The sequence below is a fragment of the Hakea prostrata genome, chromosome 2, assembly GCF_041222555.1.
Source record: "Hakea prostrata isolate BN-2017 chromosome 2, UWA_Hpros_2, whole genome shotgun sequence".
NCBI classification, from domain to species: Eukaryota; Viridiplantae; Streptophyta; class Magnoliopsida; order Proteales; family Proteaceae; genus Hakea; species Hakea prostrata.
The window spans coordinates 13,023,073-13,045,124 of NC_142601.1; the positions used below are offsets into that span (position 1 = coordinate 13,023,073).

Here is a 22,052-nt window from a genome sequence, read left to right on the forward strand (position 1 = left end):
CAATAGTGACGTCCTTCCATGTGCCGTCGGTATTTAGAATGTTAGCAACCTTGTCATCCGGTTTACGTCCCAAGGCTTCAGAGATAATAACACCCTCATTCCGGATAGGACCTCCAGGGGTCCATGGGTCATCCCATAAGAAAGTCTTGAAACCATCTTTGAGAACAATGCAAGTGTGGGGAAGAGTAAGGCGGCGAGACTTGAGGATGCACTTGAAGGAATAAGAGCATTTAGGTTTCACCTCTAGACTCTAGATAGAACATTTTTAAGCCATCTATGGTGAATAAATGATGTTCAACAACGAGAGTGATTTGAAGCCAACACCCATGCTTCATCAAATTAGCTTGGTTCCAGTAATGAAGCCTCTTGAGACCTAAGCCTCCTTCACGCTTTGGACGGCATACATCTTCCCAAGCAACCTTGTAGCTACCCCTCTCAGAATTACCCTTTCATAAGAACTTGGCCATTATGCTTTCAATTTTTTGGGAGATGTTGAGGGGATGTAGAAGACATTAGACCAATAAGAAAAAATTCCCATAATCACAGAGCGAATAAGAGCTAACCTTCTTGCATATGATAGGACCAAGGTTCAACATGTTGGCCCATGTTGCCGTGTCGGACCCTGGCGACACGGCGACTCGGGCGACAGAGTAGCCAAAAGTCGGGCGACAAGTCGCCAAAAGTCGGGCAACTTTTGGTTGGGGTTCGATGAAAAATCAAACCCCTGTTTCAAAGGGCATTTCAGGTCATTTTGACCTGAAATTTGACATGTAGCCTAATTTGAGGCCAATAAACACATTGGGAGTGTTATTTTGACCTAAAACATCACCTAAACTAATGTTCTTAATCGACCCATGTCCTTCTCTATGCGGACGAAAGCCCCGAAACTAAAAATCTAAAAACTCATAAAAACCAAATCATCTAAAGTCTACAATTCATTGTACAAATACATAGAATCATCCAACCATATAAATTACAAATACATAGAGTCATCCAATGATCCAAGTATATAAAATCTCAAACTCTCAATACCAAGTATTGTGCCTAGGTGGATTGAACTGCTGTGACTCAGACTGCCTCCAGTGATGCTCCCCCAACAATCTCACAAAATGATCGCATGTCATACAATACTGATAGTGTTCAAGATAGTCATTAACTGCACCTCTTTAGCGGTGATCTTCTGCCCCCAAGAATGGTTACCTGTTTGATGAAAAAACTTCCAGATCTGTGAAAAACACCGCCTGATCGACAGAAGCAACGTGATATCCGGCAATAATGAAGCAAGATGTACTTGTATATGTAGAAGATCGTACCAAAATATGGTGAAAAGTGCAAAAAATGAGAGAGAGAAGCTCGGAGAAGGGAGAGGGAAAATGTAAAAAAATCAAGTGGGAAATTCGGGCAAAATTCGCCCGAATCCCCCTATTTATCGCTAGAAGTCGGCAATATGGCGATATACACGAGGAACCATGGATAGGGACACGAGGAACCATGGATAGGACCTGATTTCTCTAGAGTTAATTTTTGTGTTCACCTTCTGGATGAGGACTTCAAACACATTTTCATATGAACTAAAGATCATAACAATATATCATTCCATATCAAAAGCATCTTCTTCTGTACAAGAGTCATATATTGTGCTTCTTTGTAGACTCTGATATTTTCTATTGTGTTACTTCTACCTAAAGCCTCAAGAGTAGTTTGTCGCCTTGTCTTCATTTTATCATTGTTTTTAATTATCTCTCCATTAATAACAAATATATCTTTTAAAAATATTAATCTTTTAACGCTCAAATAGTAGAAGAATCCTTAAATTTTTTCTTTTTAAACATAAATTTTTGGCCCATGCAGGTCTCGAACCTGCGACCTTCGCGTTATTAGCACGACGCTCTAACCAACTGAGCTAATAGGCCACATGAAATTTTAAATTATATGTCAATAATCAAAATATTTTCCGACTCTTATCTTCATTGATTAAATATCTTGGTAGTTTTTTTTGTCTTATATCATCATTTTTTCCCTGTTATAATGTTTTTTTCCCCTTGATGATCCTATATCAAATTTATACCTAATATCCTCATCTATTTTCAATAGGAAGTTAACGTTTCAAAAACCACTTACTTTATTTGTTCACCTTGTTTATTTTTGTAAAGGATAAGCCTCTGAATTCCAATTCAAATTTAAATCCTCCATTGATCTTATCTCCAATTGATCAATAAGAGTTTGAGTTAAAGTATCAACAAGTTGTAGAGTTTGATTGTAAACACATTGTAATTTAAATATTTGAAAATTCAAAATTTTGAATTGTAATTCAAATAATATTAAAATACTTCTCCCATTCACTAATTTGTATGTGAAAGAATTCTCTCTCAAACGAAACTCTAATTATTTCGATGTAAATTTTTTGTTAGGAAAACTTCCGTGCTAATATTCACTTTGTAAACCTAAGATTTTAGAGAGCCTTGATAGAAGAAATATGGGTTATGTTGATTGTGAGACAAAACACATCTGAACGTTGTATATTTCCAACATAAATGCTGGTGAAATTCATTAAATTCCACTAACATGAAAGAGAGACGCATGTCTTGCATCCTTTTAGCCAATTTTTTATTTGTTGAAAAGTCTTTTTACATTTTTTAGGGAGAAAAAACCAGCATTAGATCATTTTTCAAAGTATTAAATGTTGAATTCTTTAAACAAAACCATCAAATAATCAAGTTTTATTTTTTATTTTCTTTTGCTAACCCGCAGGCATTCTCAATTGAAGCAACCGGGAGAAAGAGACATTCCAAGAAGGAGGTGTCCGAGTCCGGATCATCTCCTCCGACGGTTTTATAACTACAAACAATGTGTCACATCCACCCAGCCGGTACCCTACCTGGCATACCCGAGTGTGTGATCCACAGCCCCAAAGATCAAGTATCGAGGTAATCTGCTTCCCACAGAGACAATAACATAATCATGAACATAAATAATCAATGTGCAAAAGATAAACAAAAGATCCAAATAAAACAAGAATAAATCATATACAATCAGAGTACAAAAGACAATCAAAATGTCTAGATCAATAAGTAAAGTGAGGCGGAATCCCACTCTACAACCAGCGGAAAAGTAGTACTAAAAGAAAAGGAATGAAAACTAATCCCAATAGCAGGTACAATAAGTAACTAAATTGTTCTCAATCTTATAGACAACATCTCTATAAGTATAAATCTTAAAAATGGCTCAAGGGCGCTTCCACTCTTTGGTCGGACTAAGTATCGTACGCAACATAACCACCAGCGGAATCTTTAGTGTAATTGTCGTAACCGCAATCACCTTCTTGGAGATATGCCTCTTCTCCTTGGGCTTCTTCATACGAGCAGTCATGATACTCAGAACTCTGTAGAGAAATCTAACAATACATTGTACAAAAGGAATGAGTTTCAAGGAAACCCAGTAAGACAGTTAATCCATAACAACTTTAATGGCAGGATTTCAAAGCAGAGTAATATGCTATATGATATGAAACACATGATGCAATATGATTCTAACTCTATGTATGCTGGTCTCTATTGGTAGACATGCTTTAAGTCATAGCACCGTACTTCTTTAGGAATGTCTCATCACACAACGCCTTTTGGTAGTGGGTCCATGGTTGGAGGTTAAGTCATCACTCTCTCACATCACCATTGGTCTAAGTACCGGCGCATGTCAGGGTCAAAGCCTAGCCAAATGCAAGTCTCCTACTCAGTTACATCAAGTCAGATCCAGATACGTCCATTTCTCGCCCCTGGTGATCCTTTCCGGTATCTTTCACACTAGAGTCCTCATAGTCCCTGACTACGGACTCATCAACCCTATTGGTTATCCACATATGGTAAATGGGAAGCTCTCACGTCCCCTCACGGGTTGGTTACCGGTCTTGAGCGCCCGTGAGCCCAAGTCTATCCATAATCAACTCTACCAACAAATGGCCCCCACAATGTGATTCCTGTCCTCTCACGGATTGGTTACCGGTCTTGAGAGCCCACGAATCCCCATTGCTACCACGGGTCGTTTGGTCTCAATACCCCTCCGATTAGGGTCTGACATAACGGGACATGCTAGCCAAACACTACTAGATAGTCCTAAATATGTCATCCAACAGTTTAGGAAGGTGTCCAAAGGGCATCTCCGGAAACATCCCATAATATTCCCATAGTTGTCCAAGGACAGAAGTGTCAAAAGGACACCTCCCATTTCCAAACCATACTTAATCATTCACAAACATAATTCCATAATGTCACATATATGGTAACTTCTTATATGGAAAGAAATCAATAATAACATCCAACTTGCATATATTTGGTAAGTAAATCATACATGAATCAATTTAGTATAAACAAGTAATGGTACTGTAATTCAAAGTAGTTGCATTAGTAGTATATCAGTGTAAGCATCTAATTAAGGAAATAAATATAGAAACTAGAACATGCAATCTATGTAGTTAAGGAAATAACCATCCTTACCTTATATAACTCGCAAAAGGATCTTAGGGAATCAAGTAAGACTTTGACTAAACTTGGGAAGAAAGTCCTAAACAAGTATATATAACATATTAGGAAAGATACCTAGAAGGAAAGATATCAAAACATCCAAAACAGACCAAATATGGGGTTGCTGTACTCATTGGTCGATTGGATTGGTCTACTGCCTCAATCGACCAATGAGTCGACCAACAGAGACAGTGGCCTTAAAAAATCAGAGTTCTTAGAATATAAAACCGAATTTGGTGGTTCAAAAGGGTACCAAACAAGGGGGAAACTACAATGACAGTATGCTAGTATATAGAGGATTCCAAAACACTAATCAAATCAAGTCTTCAAATTACAAATTAGGAAACAAAAATTTACCATAATTAGATCAATCATGGTTCTTGAAGAATTCATAGTAAAAATCATGGACAAGAACAATAGGATGATGGATCACTGTTTGTGATAAAGGAATCATGAAAAACATGCATAGATCTTCAAGAAAATTAGATCTAAGACTGAAGAACATCAATCTAAATAAGGAAAGAGAATGAATACAAGCTTTCCTTCAAAAGCAGGTGATGATCTTGATGAAGATCATCCACCAAGCTTTAGATCCTTAGGAAAAGAGAGGGAAAGAGTATAGTGATGGTTGCAACAGAGATACAACATCACTACTATTGTCCTCAATCAGAAAAGGAAATAAAAATAATGAAGAATCAAAGATGAAACATAGAAGAGGATGATCACATACCTTTTTGTGTAAAAGCACGAGTTTTGACGAAGATCCATCAAGATAATCACCAAGGACGCAATGGAGATGACTTGTAGAGGGCTCTAGTACGTTCCAAAGAGTTTGGAGGCAGAAAATACGAAGTAGACTCAAGATTGGACTTAAATAGAGCAAGCAAAAACCTAATTAGCAAAATCAGATCTCATTGGTCGATTGGTCGACTGGCCCAGTCGACCAATGAGTCGACCAATCAGGACAGCAGGTCCAAAACAGGGAAATGAAGGCTCGGATCAAATCCAAACAGAAAGGGGTTTTGCACACACAATAAGTGACTTACCTAGTAGGTAGAAATGCCTTCGAACCAAGCCAGAGAGTACTCCAAGTCTATCAACTAATTCCATCTTCATCAGGGTGCAGTTTTCATAAATGGAACACTGACATCAACACTCATGGATTCCAAGCAAGCCACCAAGTCTTCCACTAGAATGGCCCATAGCTGACTTCTTACGTTACTTCGGGTTATCGGACCTACAACAACAGGGTTTCCGGGTCAAGGTTAGGGCTGGGTTTCACACTATGTGGGGCCCACAAGTATAAAATAAATAAATAAAAAAATCTCATCACCTAATCCTGTTGGCCCCTGTGATTGTGGTTGTAAAGCAGTCACGAAGCACACAGTGCTCCCCTGACGAGGAGTGATCCGAACTCAAAGTGTCCAGGGGTCTATTAGAAGTATAGAGGTTAGTCATAAATTGTACAAATACATAAGCAATTTTACTAGGTTCAAATATAATATCTCCATCTTATCTAACATAGTTAATTTTCCTTTATGAAGATATATCCTAGAAGAAGTGTGGTAGAACTTAGTGTTCCAATCCGCCATCAGAGATATGTACGACTAGAATCCTAAGAACAAGAAAATTCCTTAGCATCAAACACCCAAGACAAGGATTAATAATTGGATTCAAATTTAGATATGTCAATTTTGAGCCAGATATTATCCGATTCAATTAGATATTTGATGGATACTATCCAAATCCGATATCCATACACGATTAATGTTTAATGTTTGGGAGTACATCAATATCCCTTCATTAATATTCATTAATTATAATCAATTACATTAAACTACAATATTCCTTTACATTAATTGGGCCCAACACTCCAATCTTTGAATTATAATCGGATATTAACTGAAAATTTGATTATTAAACAAATTCTAATTTGTTCATAAATTGACAGATCCAACGAGGACTCAAATTCAAATAACATGTTTAATAATTGAGGTTGAATTCAAATATTACCATATCCGAGCAGAATTCAATCCGTTTACATCTTTATTTGAATCAGTTGGATTGACACCTTATACCCACGAGATAGAAGTCACCGGTAATGACAAAAACTAAATTAAATTGTGGGGCTGCTCTCACATAAAGATTCATCTGTGACGAGTGTAACTATGAACTGCCTGTTTAAGCATGGCTCACAAAATCAAATCAAATTTATATTGTATTACTTATCGAAGCCTGTGTGGTCATGCAATACATTGGGTTGTTACAATGTGAATAAGAAGTTCACAATGTATTGCATGACCACACAGGCTTCTATAATTAATACAATATTAAAATTTTATATACTTACGCTTATAAGTAATATATATTTCACATCAGTAAAATACTGAATATTATGTTATAATAGATCTAATAGGATAAATTTAACACAAAATAAAACAAAAAAAAAATGAGATATAAATTATATGCCAGAATACATATATGCACAACTAATAATTACCATGCCACTTAATATAATTACCAAAATAAATATCTAAAAATATTAAAAAAGAAAAATGTAAGAAATGATAATAGCAAACCATTACTTGCTACAGGAATTAAAAAAAATATGAATATTAACTAACTAATTAAGAAAGAAAAAAAAAATTCATGCAAGTATCATAATATTTCATTTTTTAAAAATAGATTCAGATATTGAAAAAAATTCTGAAAGAAACCTTTTTATACTAATAAAACTTATGACTTAATAATTCATCAGTTGTTTGACTCTACGATTCAATAGATCTCATATTATAAGACAAACTCTATTGTTTAAAGAAAATTAGCGCAAAAATGTCAATCATAATTTTCACCTTAGAATGAAAAGCATAATGCCATAATGGTATATTGTCAATCATCTTTTTTCTCAAAACGCAAGTACTTTGAGCGAAGTCATACCAATAACGTGTTATAAAATGAACAAAATATATTAAAGACAAGGAAGAAAATGAGAATAAGATGAATCGAGCACTTTGAGTTAAGTCATACTAATAACGTGTTATAAAATGAAGAAGAAATATTAAAGACAATAAAGAAAATGAGGATAGATGAATAGAACTATTTTCATTGAATTGTGTGCATTACATATTTATAGTAGAAATACAATATATGATTCTTGCACAGAATAAGATGCTCTTGATATAGAAGGATAGATTGTTGTGATGTTCAGTTAATATGAGAATATGGATCGCCAAGATTGCACAATGAGGTCGTTGAGATTTTAATTTGGAAGTTACATCTTTTGCTATTATCTCTTTGGGGGTGATAAAGCTTGATCTTGTTAATTACTTGGATTTTTTTTCTATCTTTAGACACGTGGAATCAATCTCAAAATAGTAATATATGTTAAGAGAATGTTGTAGTTTTTCCACTCCCCCCCCCCCCAAAAAAAAAAGAAAAAAAAAAAAAGAATTAAGACCTCTTATTGAGTATGGGCTTTATTCTATTTTTTTTTCAAACATAGTTTTTATGAAATTATTTTTGATGTGGCCTATTAGCTCAGTTGGTTAGAGCGTCGTGCTAATAACGCGAAGGTCGCAGGTTCGAGACCTGCATGGGCCATCTACTTATTAAAAATATTTCTTTTATTTTGACTTATGGTTAAAAGATATCTTTTGGTTTTTTTGTGAAGGTTTTTTTATTTTTTTTAATAGTAAATAAAAGCTTAGTATTACTTAGAGTAGCAGATATATAGAGTTGTGGGATCTATTACATTTAGTGTCTTATTATAGTCTATAGAGGACATGAAAGCTAGGTGCTTAAACCATTGGTGGAGAGTGTTCTCACCAAAACCCTTAAGGTTAGTATCCTTAGTGATACTAACTATATCAACCAAAATTGGGACATGAGCTATTGGCCATCTCTTGTAATTTAGTGGTTGGAGTAACTCTAGCTGTCACACCCCACCTAGCCAGATCCGACCATACCCGAATACCTGTGGGGGTGATACACCGCAGGATCTAGGTTCAATGACAATTCCATACAATACATGATATAGCATAATTAAAAGGACAAGAATAATCAAGTTAAAGTATTAAAATCTAAAATTCAAAATATCGATTACAATCATCCAAGGTTTAGAATCAAAGTCATAAACATCATAGTTTAAAAGAAAAGTCCATAGTTTGTTCATAGCGAAAGCCTCTAAAGAAGATTCTAATGGAAATCGACTCCATAAGAACAATCCAGACAGGAGCATGACGCATCATGTGCATCCACCTCTTCCTCGATCACACTCTCATGGAAATCTCCCACTGAAGAATCCTCCATAGGAGTGGGGTCCTCATAACCTGCAGAGAAGTCTAAAATATACACAAATAAAAGAGTGAGTTCATAGAACTCAGTGAGGATAATTCGCATCCATGTCATGCATTCATCCATCATTTCCACATCATAAATATAAGATAAGCATGTGATTAACAATATAGCCTAAATGATGTATGATTATGATATGATGTTCCTAACTCTATCATGTAGTCTCTATGGTAGACACGCTTTAAGTATAAACATCAATCTCCTTTGGGCGGTCTCAGTCACTATCCCTCAACAAGAGACGTCTATTGGGTTCTCCGCGGTTGCTGGGTAAAGTTCTGTTGATCCGTGGTTGGGGTATAGGTCATCACTCTCTCACATCCCCTTTTGATATGAGATTTGGTGTGTGTCAATGATAATCCTAGCCCAGTGCAAGGCCATACAGTCTCGTACTACATATGGTCCGAATATCTCCCCTCATGCCTAGTGCCCTTTTGGTTCGATACCTTCCCACCTACGAATGGAATCCTCAACGGGAGCCATTTGTTGGACCCCATTCTTTAACCCAGTGGTTGTCCACATATAATATACATGTGCTCTCCATGTCTTCTCACGGATTGGTTATCGATCTTGAGCGTCAAGGAGCCCTTATATATTATATGCAACTCTACCTCTCTATGATGATAGTGGGCCTGTTCGAAATCCAGGACCCAACCATTAGCTTCATGAGTTAACCGGCTTCAATACCCCTACCGGAAGGGTAGTAGTACTCATAGGGATTCCTAGCCCAACACTTCTAGACACTTATCATTTATGCAATTTAAAATAGATACTATCACATGAGGTCAAGGGTAATGGGCAAACCCACAACCCCAATTGACAAGATTAGTTAAGAAGAATAATCACATTCTACATCATCCATCACATATGTTCTCATATCGTATACACATCATCAATATAAAGTTCCGAATACCAAGAATAACATTTAACATCAAGATCGGTACCTTCCATTGATCAACCTCCCACATAAACAATAACATAATCATGAACAATCATAACATGAGTGCGGAAGATAAATCATAGATCCAATAATGAAAGAATGAATCATAAATGAATCGGAATAATAGATATAATCGGGGATACACAACATGGTAAGTAAAGTGAAGCAAAAATCCCACTTTACATCCAGCGGAAAAGTAGCTCTAAAGAATAAACTAGATAAAAGCTAATCCCAGTAGCAAGTACATTGGGTAACTAAATTATTCTCCACTTTGTAGACGACATCCTTGTATGTATAGATCTCATAAATGCACAATGGGCTTCCACTCAATGGTCGGACTAAGCATCGTACGGAGCATAACCACCCGTGGAATCTTGACGTAATTGTGGTAACCGCAATCACCTTCCGGAGATATGTCTCTTAGATCTGCGCTTCCTCATAGGAACAGTCATAGTACTCGTACTCGCAGGATAGTCTAACAACATTGTACAATAAAGGAATGAGTTTCAAAGAAACTCTAATTGGCGATTAAAAGGTCCATAATGTAACATAAATGGCAGATTCCAGAACAATCATAAATGCAATATGATCTGAGACAAACAATGAATGAATGAATCTAACTCTATGTATGCTCGGGTCTCTGAGAGCAGACATGCTTTAAGTCGTAGCACCGTACTTCTTTACGGAAAGTCCACTCACAACCACAACCATTTAAGATATCTTGGACTCTCTCACGGATCATTTAAAACACCGGTCTTGAGCAATATTTGGTAATGGGTCCTTCATCCCTCGGGACAAACATTGGTAGGGGTTAAGTCAACACACTACTCTCACAACCATTTGGTATAAATCTTGGCGCATGTCGGGGTAAAAACCTAGCCAAATGCAAGTCTTCTACTTAGTTACATCAAGTCGAGATCCAGGTGCTTCCATTCCTCGTCCACGACGATCCTTCTCGGTATCCTTCACACTAGAGTCCGTATCCTATGGCACTCGACCAACTCGGACTACGGACTCATCAACCCTATTGATCATCCCTGGCGGGCCCCCCCTCTCACGGGTTGGTTACCGGTCTTAAGCGCCCGTGAGCCCAAGTCTAACCATATGCAAACCACTCACAAACAAATGAGAAACATAAATGAAACTATTTGTGTCACATCCACCCTAAATCCACTCAGGGGGTACCCTACAAAAGTCAAGAAAGGACCTCAGAAGGATCACAAAAGAATATTAGAGTGCGGAAATGATACCAATAAAATACATAGTCAAAAAGTGAAATGAAGGGGGAACCCCATTCTACAATAACAGCGGAAGGTATTGAGTAAAAGTAAAGGTTACAACCAGTTCTCAAAATTAAAAAAAGGGAACAACTAAACTACGGTCTCAACAAATCAAAATAAAATGTCAAAAGAGAATAGGACGATATCCGATCACTGTCACACAAGTGTAAAAGCCGGACTGCTTCAGATAAGTACCAATCTCGTACTGATAGTCTTCATCAACTTAGTCGCCATAACCAGTATTGTGTGAGTCACTAACTTGGTCTTCAAAGTGTTGACCATTATAGACAACAATAGCAGTACCTGCAGGAAAGTCTAACAAAAGATGTTGAAAAAAGGAGTGAGTTCAAAATAACTCAGCAAGGCAGTTATTCCATAAAACATATGCCATATGATACAAGCCATAACATGATGCAATATGATATGAAACACATGATACAAGTATGATTCTAACTATATGAATGCTAGTCTCAAAGGTAGACATGCTTTAAGTCATAGCACCATAATTCTTTGGGTAGGTTCGCTCAATCCCTCAACCATTTAAGATATCTTGGGTTCCCTCAACCATTTAAGATATCTTGGGCAGCCGGTCGGTAATGGGTCCTGCATCCCTTTCGGACATTCCTTGGCTAGGGATTTTGTAACCACTCTCTCACATCACCATTTGGTATAAGTATTGGCGCATGTCACGGTAAAGCCTAGCTCAATGCAAGTCATCTACTCAGTCATGTCAACTCAGATCCGGATACTTCCATTCCTCCTCAACCATTTAAGATATCTTGGGATCCTTTCCGGTATCCTTCACACTAGAGTCATGGATATACCCACCGGACTCATCAACCCTATTGGTCATTCACAAATAGTGCCCGTGAGCCCAAGTCTAGCTTTTTGTAATCCTACCAATAAATGGCTCCCCCAATGTGATTCATGACCTCTCACAGATCATTTCACCGGTCTTGAGTGCCCACAAATCCCCACTGCTACCACGGGTCGTTCGGTCTCAATACCCTTCCGATTCGGGTCTGACACGACAAGGACATCCTAGCCACACTACTAGACAAGTCTTATGTATGTCATCCAATAATCCGAGAAAGCGTCGATGGGCATCTTCGGAGAACATCCCATACTATTCCCTCCGATGTCCAAGGAAAGAAGCGTCAATAGGACACTCCCAAATCGCAATTTATACCTAAGCAATCACTTGCTTATTTCCATCATATCATATATCAACGATACATCATCATATTGAAAGATTTGTGATAACATCACATGATCAAGTGTATAAGTAAATGACAAGAATAAATAGACATGATAAACAAAGTAATTAAGCATGGTACTACTATCATAAGGTAACTACAGTAGTCATATGATGTCTAAAATCAACTAATAAACTAAGCCTACTAAGTTGCCAACAACAGTGTAAAAGTCATACAATCTATGTTATATGGCGATAACCATCCTTACCTTAACTGTGATGATGATGATCCAAAAGTCACAAAAGAATGATCCAATGATGCTATTAAGACCCTAGACAAACATAAATGAAAGATTAGAGAAGAAATCGGGAAAATCGGAAGTCGAACGAGTCATAACGGCAAAGAACACAGTTCAGTAACATGCTTGGTCGATGCTCCTTGGTTGATGGGATCGACCAAGCAGGATTGACCAAGGATAGTCTCGAGGCTGCATAGAGTATTTTGGTGATTTGGTCTGAAATTGGTTTTCCGGGGCTCGGATTGATCCAAAACTTGGAGGGATGATTAATAATAGTATAAGAACACATCTAAGCAAGTAATTAACATCATCTAATGGTTTAATTAGAAAGCCCCAAATTGGAATACTAAGTTCTAGAGACAAGAATCATAGCATAAATAAGAAATCAATGTAATTGAAAGGGAAGCTAGGGAATTAGTGGGGGAATGGGTTAGGAACAAGATTACAATCATTTGCAAGCTATTAATTAGATTAATCATACTCCAAATTTCAGTTTAGGACAATAAATCAAGTTGCTAAGCAATGAATCATGGTAAGGCATATGCAATGATCAAATTGAAAGTGAGGTATAGTAAGAATGAAGGGAAATTAATGTAAATGGGAGGAGACACCCATGACAAGGTGTTTGCAAGGTTGCAGCACCTTGGCCATGGTCTCAATAGTAAGAAGAAGAAGAGGAGTGAGTAGGATAGAGAGCAAGAGAGAGAGTCATACCTTAGGATTTGATAATGGAGGCAAGAGAGAGTGATTTGCTATGATTAGAGTAGAATATCCTTCACCAATATCAAGGAGGAGCTTTGGGGAACCTTCTCCACGTTCTCAGGTGTTGCTTTGATTAGAATAGGGTTCAAAACACGAGGCTAGCATAAATAGGGTGTGGAATATTCTAAAGGAATCATTAACTCGAATCTGGGCAGCCTTGGTTGATGCTCCTTGGTCGATGGGATCGACCAAGTAGGATCCACCAAGCATAGTTCAGCAGAAAAATCAGCAATAGTTTAGCAACTTCGGACAGGGATTCGGAGGGCTATACGGGGTCAAATTGAGTGGGGTTTTCTTCTACAAGTCAATCAAGAAGTCTAGTTTCAGGAAATACCTTTGTATTGTGCACGGGAGTTCATTAGATACTTCAACTAGTTCACCTTTCTTCAATTTGCATAATTTCACTAAACACTGACAATGTACTCAAGTAAGGGGCATCATCGTCAATGTCCATGGGTTTCGGGTCAAGCACCATGTCTTCTATAAAGAGGGCCCACAAGGACTTCTTCCTTCACTTTGGGAAATTGGATCTACCCTAAGCAAAAAGGTCGGACATGACCTCCTAAGGCTTTCAAAGATAGCAACATTGAAATCAAGGTCCGACTTCAAGGTCTAACATTAAACAAGCATTTCTTTAACCCAAAACAAATAGGGTGTCCTGGCTAGGTTTGGACTGGATTTCACAATTTGCAAGCATTTAAAACACCTATCATGTTACAACTACTAAAATCCAACATTTATTGCGAAGAACTACTCCTAAAACTAAGCCCAAAGAAGAGGGTTTGATGAATCTTACCTTTCCTAACGATTCTTCAAAGATCCGGGTGCCGACACACTTTCGAATGGTTAGGAACCTTCCTCTCCCTTGGTTTTTCCTCCTCCTTGAGCCTCAGCCTTGTACTAGCAATGTAAAATGCGAGTATTATTAGACAATATTGAGTGAAATCTCTGTTATCTCAATATGAGAATAACACATGTGTATTTATAGTATGACAGAATAATACATGATACGGTATCTAAGAGAAAATACTCAATACAATACTCTTATTCAATACTTGTATCTCTAACACCCTCCCGCAAAGTCAAGGGTCCTGGAAGTAGCCTGACTTTGGACCGAAGAAGTTGAAACTGAGTAGATGAAAGCCCTTTGGTGAGAATATCAGCTAACTGGTCCAGAGTAGAAATATAGCGAACCTGAAGATCACCTTTTGCCACTTTATCACGTACAAAATGAAAATCAATCTCAATATGCTTGGTTCGAGTATGAAAAACAGGGTTCACCGACAGGTAAGTAGCCCCAATATTGTCACACCATAAGACTGGAGGAGAAGACTGGGAAATGCCTAACTCGGAAAGAAGAGATTGGATCCAAGTAAGCTCAGTAGTAGCAAGAGCAACAGCACGATACTCACTCTCAGTACTAGAATGGGCAACAGTAGACTGTTTGCGGGACTGCCAAGATACTAGATTATCACCGAGAAAAATAAGATATCCGCTTTGGGATTTTCGATCATCAGGGCACCCAGCCCAGTCAGCATCAGAAAAAGCAGCTAGTGAACAAGAGGATGATGGAGTGATATGAAGACCATAAAGAATGGTACCTTTCAAATATCGTAGTAAACGTTTTAAAGCCACCCAATGATCATCAGTCGGGGAAGCAAGAAATTGACAAAGCTTGTTAACAGAGAATGCAATCTCTGGCCGTGTCAAGGTGACATATTGCAAAGCACCAACAAGACTCCTAAATAGAGTCGGATCAGACAAGGGCATTCCGCCAGTACGCGAGAGGCGATGAGAAGTCATAATAGGAGTGGATATGGGCTTGGCATCAGACAAACCAGCACGCTGAAGAAGTTCACAAATATATCGTTGCTGAGAAAGTAATAGACCATTAGATAATGGTATAAGCTCAATACCCAAGAAGAATCTAGCAGTACCCAAATCCTTGAGAGCAAACTCTTCCCGGAGCTTGACCAAAAGCTCCTCAATAGCTTATACCAATATGGCGTATAGGCAAACCTGAGCCATCCCCAATCATAACAGAGTCAACACCTGAATACTCCACAGGTGAATGGATATTTTGTAATTGAGAAGTAAGGTGATGAGAAGCCCCAGAGTCAGGAACCCATCGGGCGGCAGCATTTTGAACAGGGTGATGAGCAGCAGTATGAGCCATATTAACTTGAGGAGACTCAGAAGCATACCTCTGAAAACAATAACGAGATGTGTGGCTAGTCCGATCACAAATATGACAATAAAATGTACGATCACCTCTACCAGCACCTCTGTTAGCATAACGACCACCATAACCTCTATGTGCACCTCTTAGCTGCATATCTACCACCAACGAAGGAACCCCGAGAAGAAGCAATTGGTCGAGGAGAAGAGAAGCCTCTTGAGTGAGTCCTGGAGTGCACATACCGAGCAGTACGAAAAGGCTCAGAACCAAGAGAGAATTGAGCAACTTGAGCAGTAAGATTTGTGATATCACGAAGAGCATTGTTAAGCCTTATTTCTTCACATAGAAGGAGTCCCTGAAGATCAATGAGCTGAACAGGAGACTCTCTAGTAGTCACAGAGGTGACAAAAGATTGGTAGTCAGATCCAAGGCCTCCCAAAATGAACAAAACTTGCTCAGAATCTGATACAGGTTGAGAAGCTAGAGAAAGAGCATCTATAATTTGTTTGATGCGTAGAAGATAAGCAGTAATGGAGTCAGAGCCTTTCCTCAAATTATGAAGCTGCATTCTGAGTTGCATCACCCGAGCTTGAGAAGAGGATGCAAATGTAGAGGAGAGAGCATTCCAGGCAGCAAGAGAGGTAGAAATGCCAACCACTTGAGAATGCACAGATTCAGTAAGGGAAGCTAAGATCCAACTAAGAACCAACTGATCATGCCTCTGCCAAGTGAAGTAAGCTGGATTAGGAACATGAGGTACTACAGAGGAATCAAGATAAGGAGAAGGGCAAGGGTTCGTGCCATCAACAAAACTTATCAAACTAGTGGAGCGAAGCAGTGGCATGAATTGAGAGCGCCAGACTAAATAATTGTTGGAATTGAGTTTGACCGACAAAAAGTGATGAGCATTCGACACAGAGAAAAAAGAAGATTCAATGGATGGAAACATAGCAGAGGGTGGAGCAGAGGTAGAGGAATCAGAGGCCATTTCACCAAAAATATCAAGAAATCACAAGAAAGAAGCCAAGAAGATCAGCAAAAGAATCTGCAAACACGATGGAGAAAACACTGCAAGAAAGCCCCAAACAATTGAAGAAAGATACAGCAAAGAACCACTTAAAACGATCGAACAACAGCAGCGAGATTGCACAACAGCAGCAAGATCATAGAACAACAGCAAGATCACTCAACAGTAGCAAGATCACATAACAACAGCAACATCGCACAACTGCAGCAAGAGCGCACAACAGCAGCAACATCGCACAAGAACCAACACAGCAGATAGCAACACCAACACAGCAGAGCAGACGATCAAAACCAACACACCAGCAAACCAAGATCGCACAACAGCAAACACATAAATGCAGAATCACAGACCTTCAGCAAAGAGCACAAACACATAATCGCAAGATCGGAACATAGAACTTCAGATCTGAAACAAAATCGCAAGATTTTGGTGCAAATCTACAACAGAGACTTAAAGAAACTTCGTGAACAGAAAGGACAAGAAACTTCGTGAACAGAGCTGAAACCCAGAAAAGACAAGAAAGATCAGAAATAATCTTTGAAACAGAGACGAGCGGACAGGATCGAATGAGCGAATGATACCATATTAGACAATATTGAGTGAAATCTCTGTTATCTCAATATGAGAATAACACATGTGTATTTATAGTATGACAGAATAATACATGATACGGTATCTAAGAGAAAATACTCAATACAATACTCTTATTCAATACTTGTATCTCTAACAAGTATGAGTGAAAGATGGCTTAAAAATAGGGTTTTAAAGAGTAAAACCCGATTCTGCCCCGAACTGGGCTGGGGGCGGTCGACCGGCCTTTCAGCAGGTCCAATCGACCGGCCCTGATTGAAGGGTCAAACAAAGTCCAAATTGGGAGATCTTTGGCTTGCTAGAAATAGGGTTTTAAAGAGTAAAACCCGATTCTACCCCGAACTGGGCTGGGGGGCGGTCGACCGGCCTTTCAGCAGGTCCAATCGACCGGCCCTGATTGAAGGGTCAAACAAAGTCCAAATTGGGAGATCTTTGGCTTGCTAGAAATAGGGTTTTAAAGAGTAAAACCCGATTCCTGCCGCTTGGACCCAGGTTGGGGGCGGTCGCAATAGGCCTTTCAGCAGGTCCAATCGACCGGCCCTGATTGAAGGGTCAAACAAAGTCCAAATTGGGAGATCTTTGGCTTGCTAGAAAGGTCTTTCAAAGATCTAATCATAGGTGAAAATACCTCGTCATTTGGATTTTCCATCATCGTTTTACGGACGTGCCAATATAGGCTTTTAAAACCTTCATGACTAAACTTCTCTCTTCTCTTAAATTCTATAAGAGGTGTCAAGTCACCATAAGGGTCATCCACTTGTATTGGGTCCACTCTTGAACCTTCGGGCTCGACTCGGATGGCCCATAGTTGTCGTCGACTCGAGGCCTAGGTTCGTGGTTTTGAAAACATACATGGGTTAACGGGTTAGAAATCCGGGGGATTTAACACTAGTACTTCTTTTTCATTGCACCATATGTCATGTATTTGAATGTTGTTGATTTGTGCTTGGGCTATTCTATCCATGTGCTTAGATATTTTAACTGGCCTTCCCATACTAATCCCACACTCCATCCTGTGTTATCTAGCTTTGATTTGAATCTCCTTCTATAATTCAATGGCTCACCAATGACTGGAGATTTATTTAAAACAAGACTTGTTCATTATTATTTTGATGAATTAACTTTTTCAACATAAAAGTGAGAGAATAAACGGTTGAAAAAAAAGATTGATTGGAATGCATTATAATTGTCTCATTTTGATTCTCACACTGAGTAATGTAAACCTGAACTTCAAAAGATAATGCATTTATAAAGTATTATGAATAAATTGTTAGATTTATTGACCTGCCAATAGTTACTAAATCTAATATTCCAGCTACAAATGCTCAAATTCGGATTGATGTCCTAGCAGGACAATCTATCAATGCGAATAAAACTAAATCACATATAAAATGTAAAAGATCAATTGGTTCTATGAATAAAAATTCTAAAAAAAAAAAAAAAGCAAATTATCAAGATGATCATAATATGGAGACAATTGTATATGGAAATACTGAAGATATACCTTTTCATACAACTTCAAAAGAAGTTCAAACACCTAAAAAAATTAAAAATGAAGAGATCTCTATCAGTTAGGTCACTACAGGATAAAGATGGAACAAAAAAGATATAGTGGTTGATAATATTTTTGCATATAATGTTATTGTTGAAATAATGAAACAAGACGAGGATCTAGAACATAAATTTATTGATAAATATAATTGAAGAAATGATTGATTTTCTTAGAAATATGCAATTCAAACATAATTGAATTCACTTCAAAAAATAAAATTTTTGAACTTGTAGTCCAAATACCTGAAGATGTAAAGCCAGTGGGGTACAAATTATTTTTCTGTGCAAATATGGAATGAGAAAAATGAAATCCTAAGATATAAAGCACGACTTGTAGTACAAAGATTTTCGCTTGATTATATAAAAATCTCTTGTGGTAGATGCAATCACCTTTAGACATCTTATTAGTTTAGCAATAAATGAAAAACTTGACATGTGTCTAATGGATCTTATTACAGCCTATTTATGTAGCTCATTTGAGCATGAAATTTATATGAAAATCTCTTAAGAATTCAAAATTCTTAAAACACATAAAATTCCCAAAAGTTTTGTGTAGTAAGGCTTCAAAGATCATTATATGAATTAAAACAATTAGAGCATATGTGGTATAATCTAATTTGCTCTTGTATGTTTATTAAATTATATGGATCTAACTTATTATAATAAATGTATATGTTGATGATTTAAACATCATAAAAAATCCTAAAGAACTTTCAAAGCAATAGATTATTTGAAGAAAGTTGAAATAAAAGATCTTAGAAAAATAAGATATTGTCTTAGCCTGCAAATTGAACATTTGATTAATAGAATAGTCATCCATCAATCATTTTATATAAAGAATATTTTGAAACGATTTTACATAGATAAAGCACATTCATTGAGTACCACAATGGTTGTGAGATCACTTGACATAAAGAAATATCTATTTCGATATAAAAAAACTATGAAAAACTTCTTGGTCCTGAAATATTATGTCTCAATGCAATAGGGCATTCATGTATATTACTAATAGTTTTTGTCAAACACGAAGACACATGACTAGTGTTAAAACATTTATTTTGATACCTTCAAGGAACTATTGACATAGGGTTATTTTATTCAAATGAATATGAACATCAACTTACTTGTTATGCAGATGCAGGATATTTATCTGATCCATAGAAAATTAGATCTCAAATATAATATTTATTTACAAGTGGAACTACAGCTATTTCATTGCATTCAACAAAATATACTATAACTGTCACATCTTCAAATTATGTAGAGATAATAGTGATTAATAGAGCAAGTCGAGAATGTATTGTATTAAAATCAATAACCTAACACATTCAAGAAACATGTAGTATTCTATTAAAAAAATGAATTTTAATAATATTATATGAAGATAATATTACATTCATAGCTCAATTGAAGATATAATACATCAAAATTGATAGAACAAAACATATTTTAACTAAAATTCTTCTTTACTCATGATCTTCAACAAAATAGTGAAATTAATGTTCAACAAAATTCATTCAAGTGATAATTTGACAGAGTTATTTACTGAGTCATTGCCTACTTTAAATTTTGAGAAGCTGGTGTATGAGACTGAGATATACAAATTCAAAGATATTCAATAAAATTGTCATTAGAAGTGTTGTACTTTTTTTTCTTCACCAAAGTTTTGTCCCACTGGGTTTTTCTAGTAAAGGTTTTTAAATAAAATAGTTAACAATATATATTATTTAGATATGTGAATTCTTTTTTCTTCATTTAGGTTTTTTCCCATTGGATTTTATTTTAGTAAATATTTAACGGGATACATTCTATTGATGGACATGCAAGGAGGAATGTTATAAATAATACTAATTGTGGATGCCCAAAACCTCCAAAATAATGTAACTTCTAAATTAAAATCTTAGTGACCTCAATGTGCAATCTGGGCTCTTCACATTTTCATATTAACTAAAGATCATAACAATATATCATTTCATATCAAGAGCATTTTCTTCTGTACAAGAGTTATATATTGTACTTCCTTATAGATTCTGATATTTTCTATCAGAGAAATGTTACTTCTACTATAAATATATAATGCATACAATTCAATGAAGACAATTTGATGGCCTTGTCATCATTTATCCCTTGTTTTTAATATATCTACTCCATTAATAACAACGATATCTTAAAAAAAATAAAAAAAAAAAAATAAAAAAAACTTTCAAACATAACTCAAAATAAGTAAGAAGAATACTTAAAAAAAAAATGCTGCCCCCGCGCCCACCGGCAAAGGCCACAGGAAAAGTTTTAAAGCAAAAAAAAAAAAAAAAAATATAAAAATATATATATATATATATATATATATATATATATTTGGTAAAGAGTGCTTTATATTAAACTGGAAAAAAGAGAGAAAAAAGAGGAAATATTACATTCTGAGATACCGTTTCCCCTTGGCGTCAGACTGAATAAGCTTAGCTAGCCTATGGGGGAGGGCGATAGGGCTCAGGCTTATCTCAAGAGAGAATCTTGCATGTTGGCGAGGAAGTCAGCACAATGGTTTGTTTCACGCAAATGGTGAAGGACAACACAATGTTGGAACGTCGATCGAAGGTCGGCAATATTTTCCACGAGGTACAGAACTGCCCAAGGGGCACTTAACCTGCCAGTAACAATGTGGACTGCAAGTTGGGAATCAGGCTGCACCTGAATTTTAGTCGCACCATGTTGATGAGCATGTGTTAACCCGCATCTTATTGCCTCTAATTCCATTTGCAACAGGATGTTCCACCAGTTACTGCAAAAATGACTTGACCAGTGGAAATTCTACCAATAGAACCATAACCACCACGCACCCTAGCGACAGAGCCATCACAATTTACTGCCATCCATCCTGGTTGGGGTCTGATCCAACAATGAAGCGAACTCCTATGATGATGGAATTGGACCTAAATACCCCATCTTTCAAAAAAAGCTATGTTAACATAATTATCCTCCACATCGAAGTTACCTGTTGAGAAGCGCCGGCTGGTGTCTAAGAGAATACGATTTAGAATGGTAGAGTAAGAGGTAGCTTCCTGACGGTGTATTCTGTAGTTTCTTGCCTGCTAGACTCAGTAGATAAAAGCTGTGAAGCTAAAGCAACGTACCCTGTGGACTAGAGAGGATCCCTGGAAGTGTGTTTGGACCCATTGTAACTCAGTGTGCCAAGAATCAAAAATTTGTCTGTGGAAGCCATTAAGAGTAAGGATTTGTGTCCATATAGGCTTTGTGAAACCACATTTAAAAAATAAATGATCGATGGATTTGATGTCACTGCTGCAGAAGATGCACCATGAGCCAATATGAGCATCCCGATGGTGTCCTTGGTAGGGAGTCG

At 37.1% G+C, this 22,052-nt stretch overlaps 2 non-coding genes across 2 annotated transcripts; one reads left to right on the plus strand and one right to left on the minus strand.

Annotated features, from left to right (window-relative positions):
• Window positions 1–1,839: 1,839 nt before the first annotated feature.
• On the minus strand, window positions 1,840–1,913 carry TRNAI-AAU (transfer RNA isoleucine (anticodon AAU)). Its single transcript has one exon. It is a non-coding gene; the product is annotated as a tRNA-Ile (tRNA).
• A 6,130-nt stretch (window positions 1,914–8,043) lies between these two features.
• On the plus strand, window positions 8,044–8,117 carry TRNAI-AAU (transfer RNA isoleucine (anticodon AAU)). The gene has a single exon. It is a non-coding gene; the product is annotated as a tRNA-Ile (tRNA).
• Window positions 8,118–22,052: the final 13,935 nt, after the last annotated feature.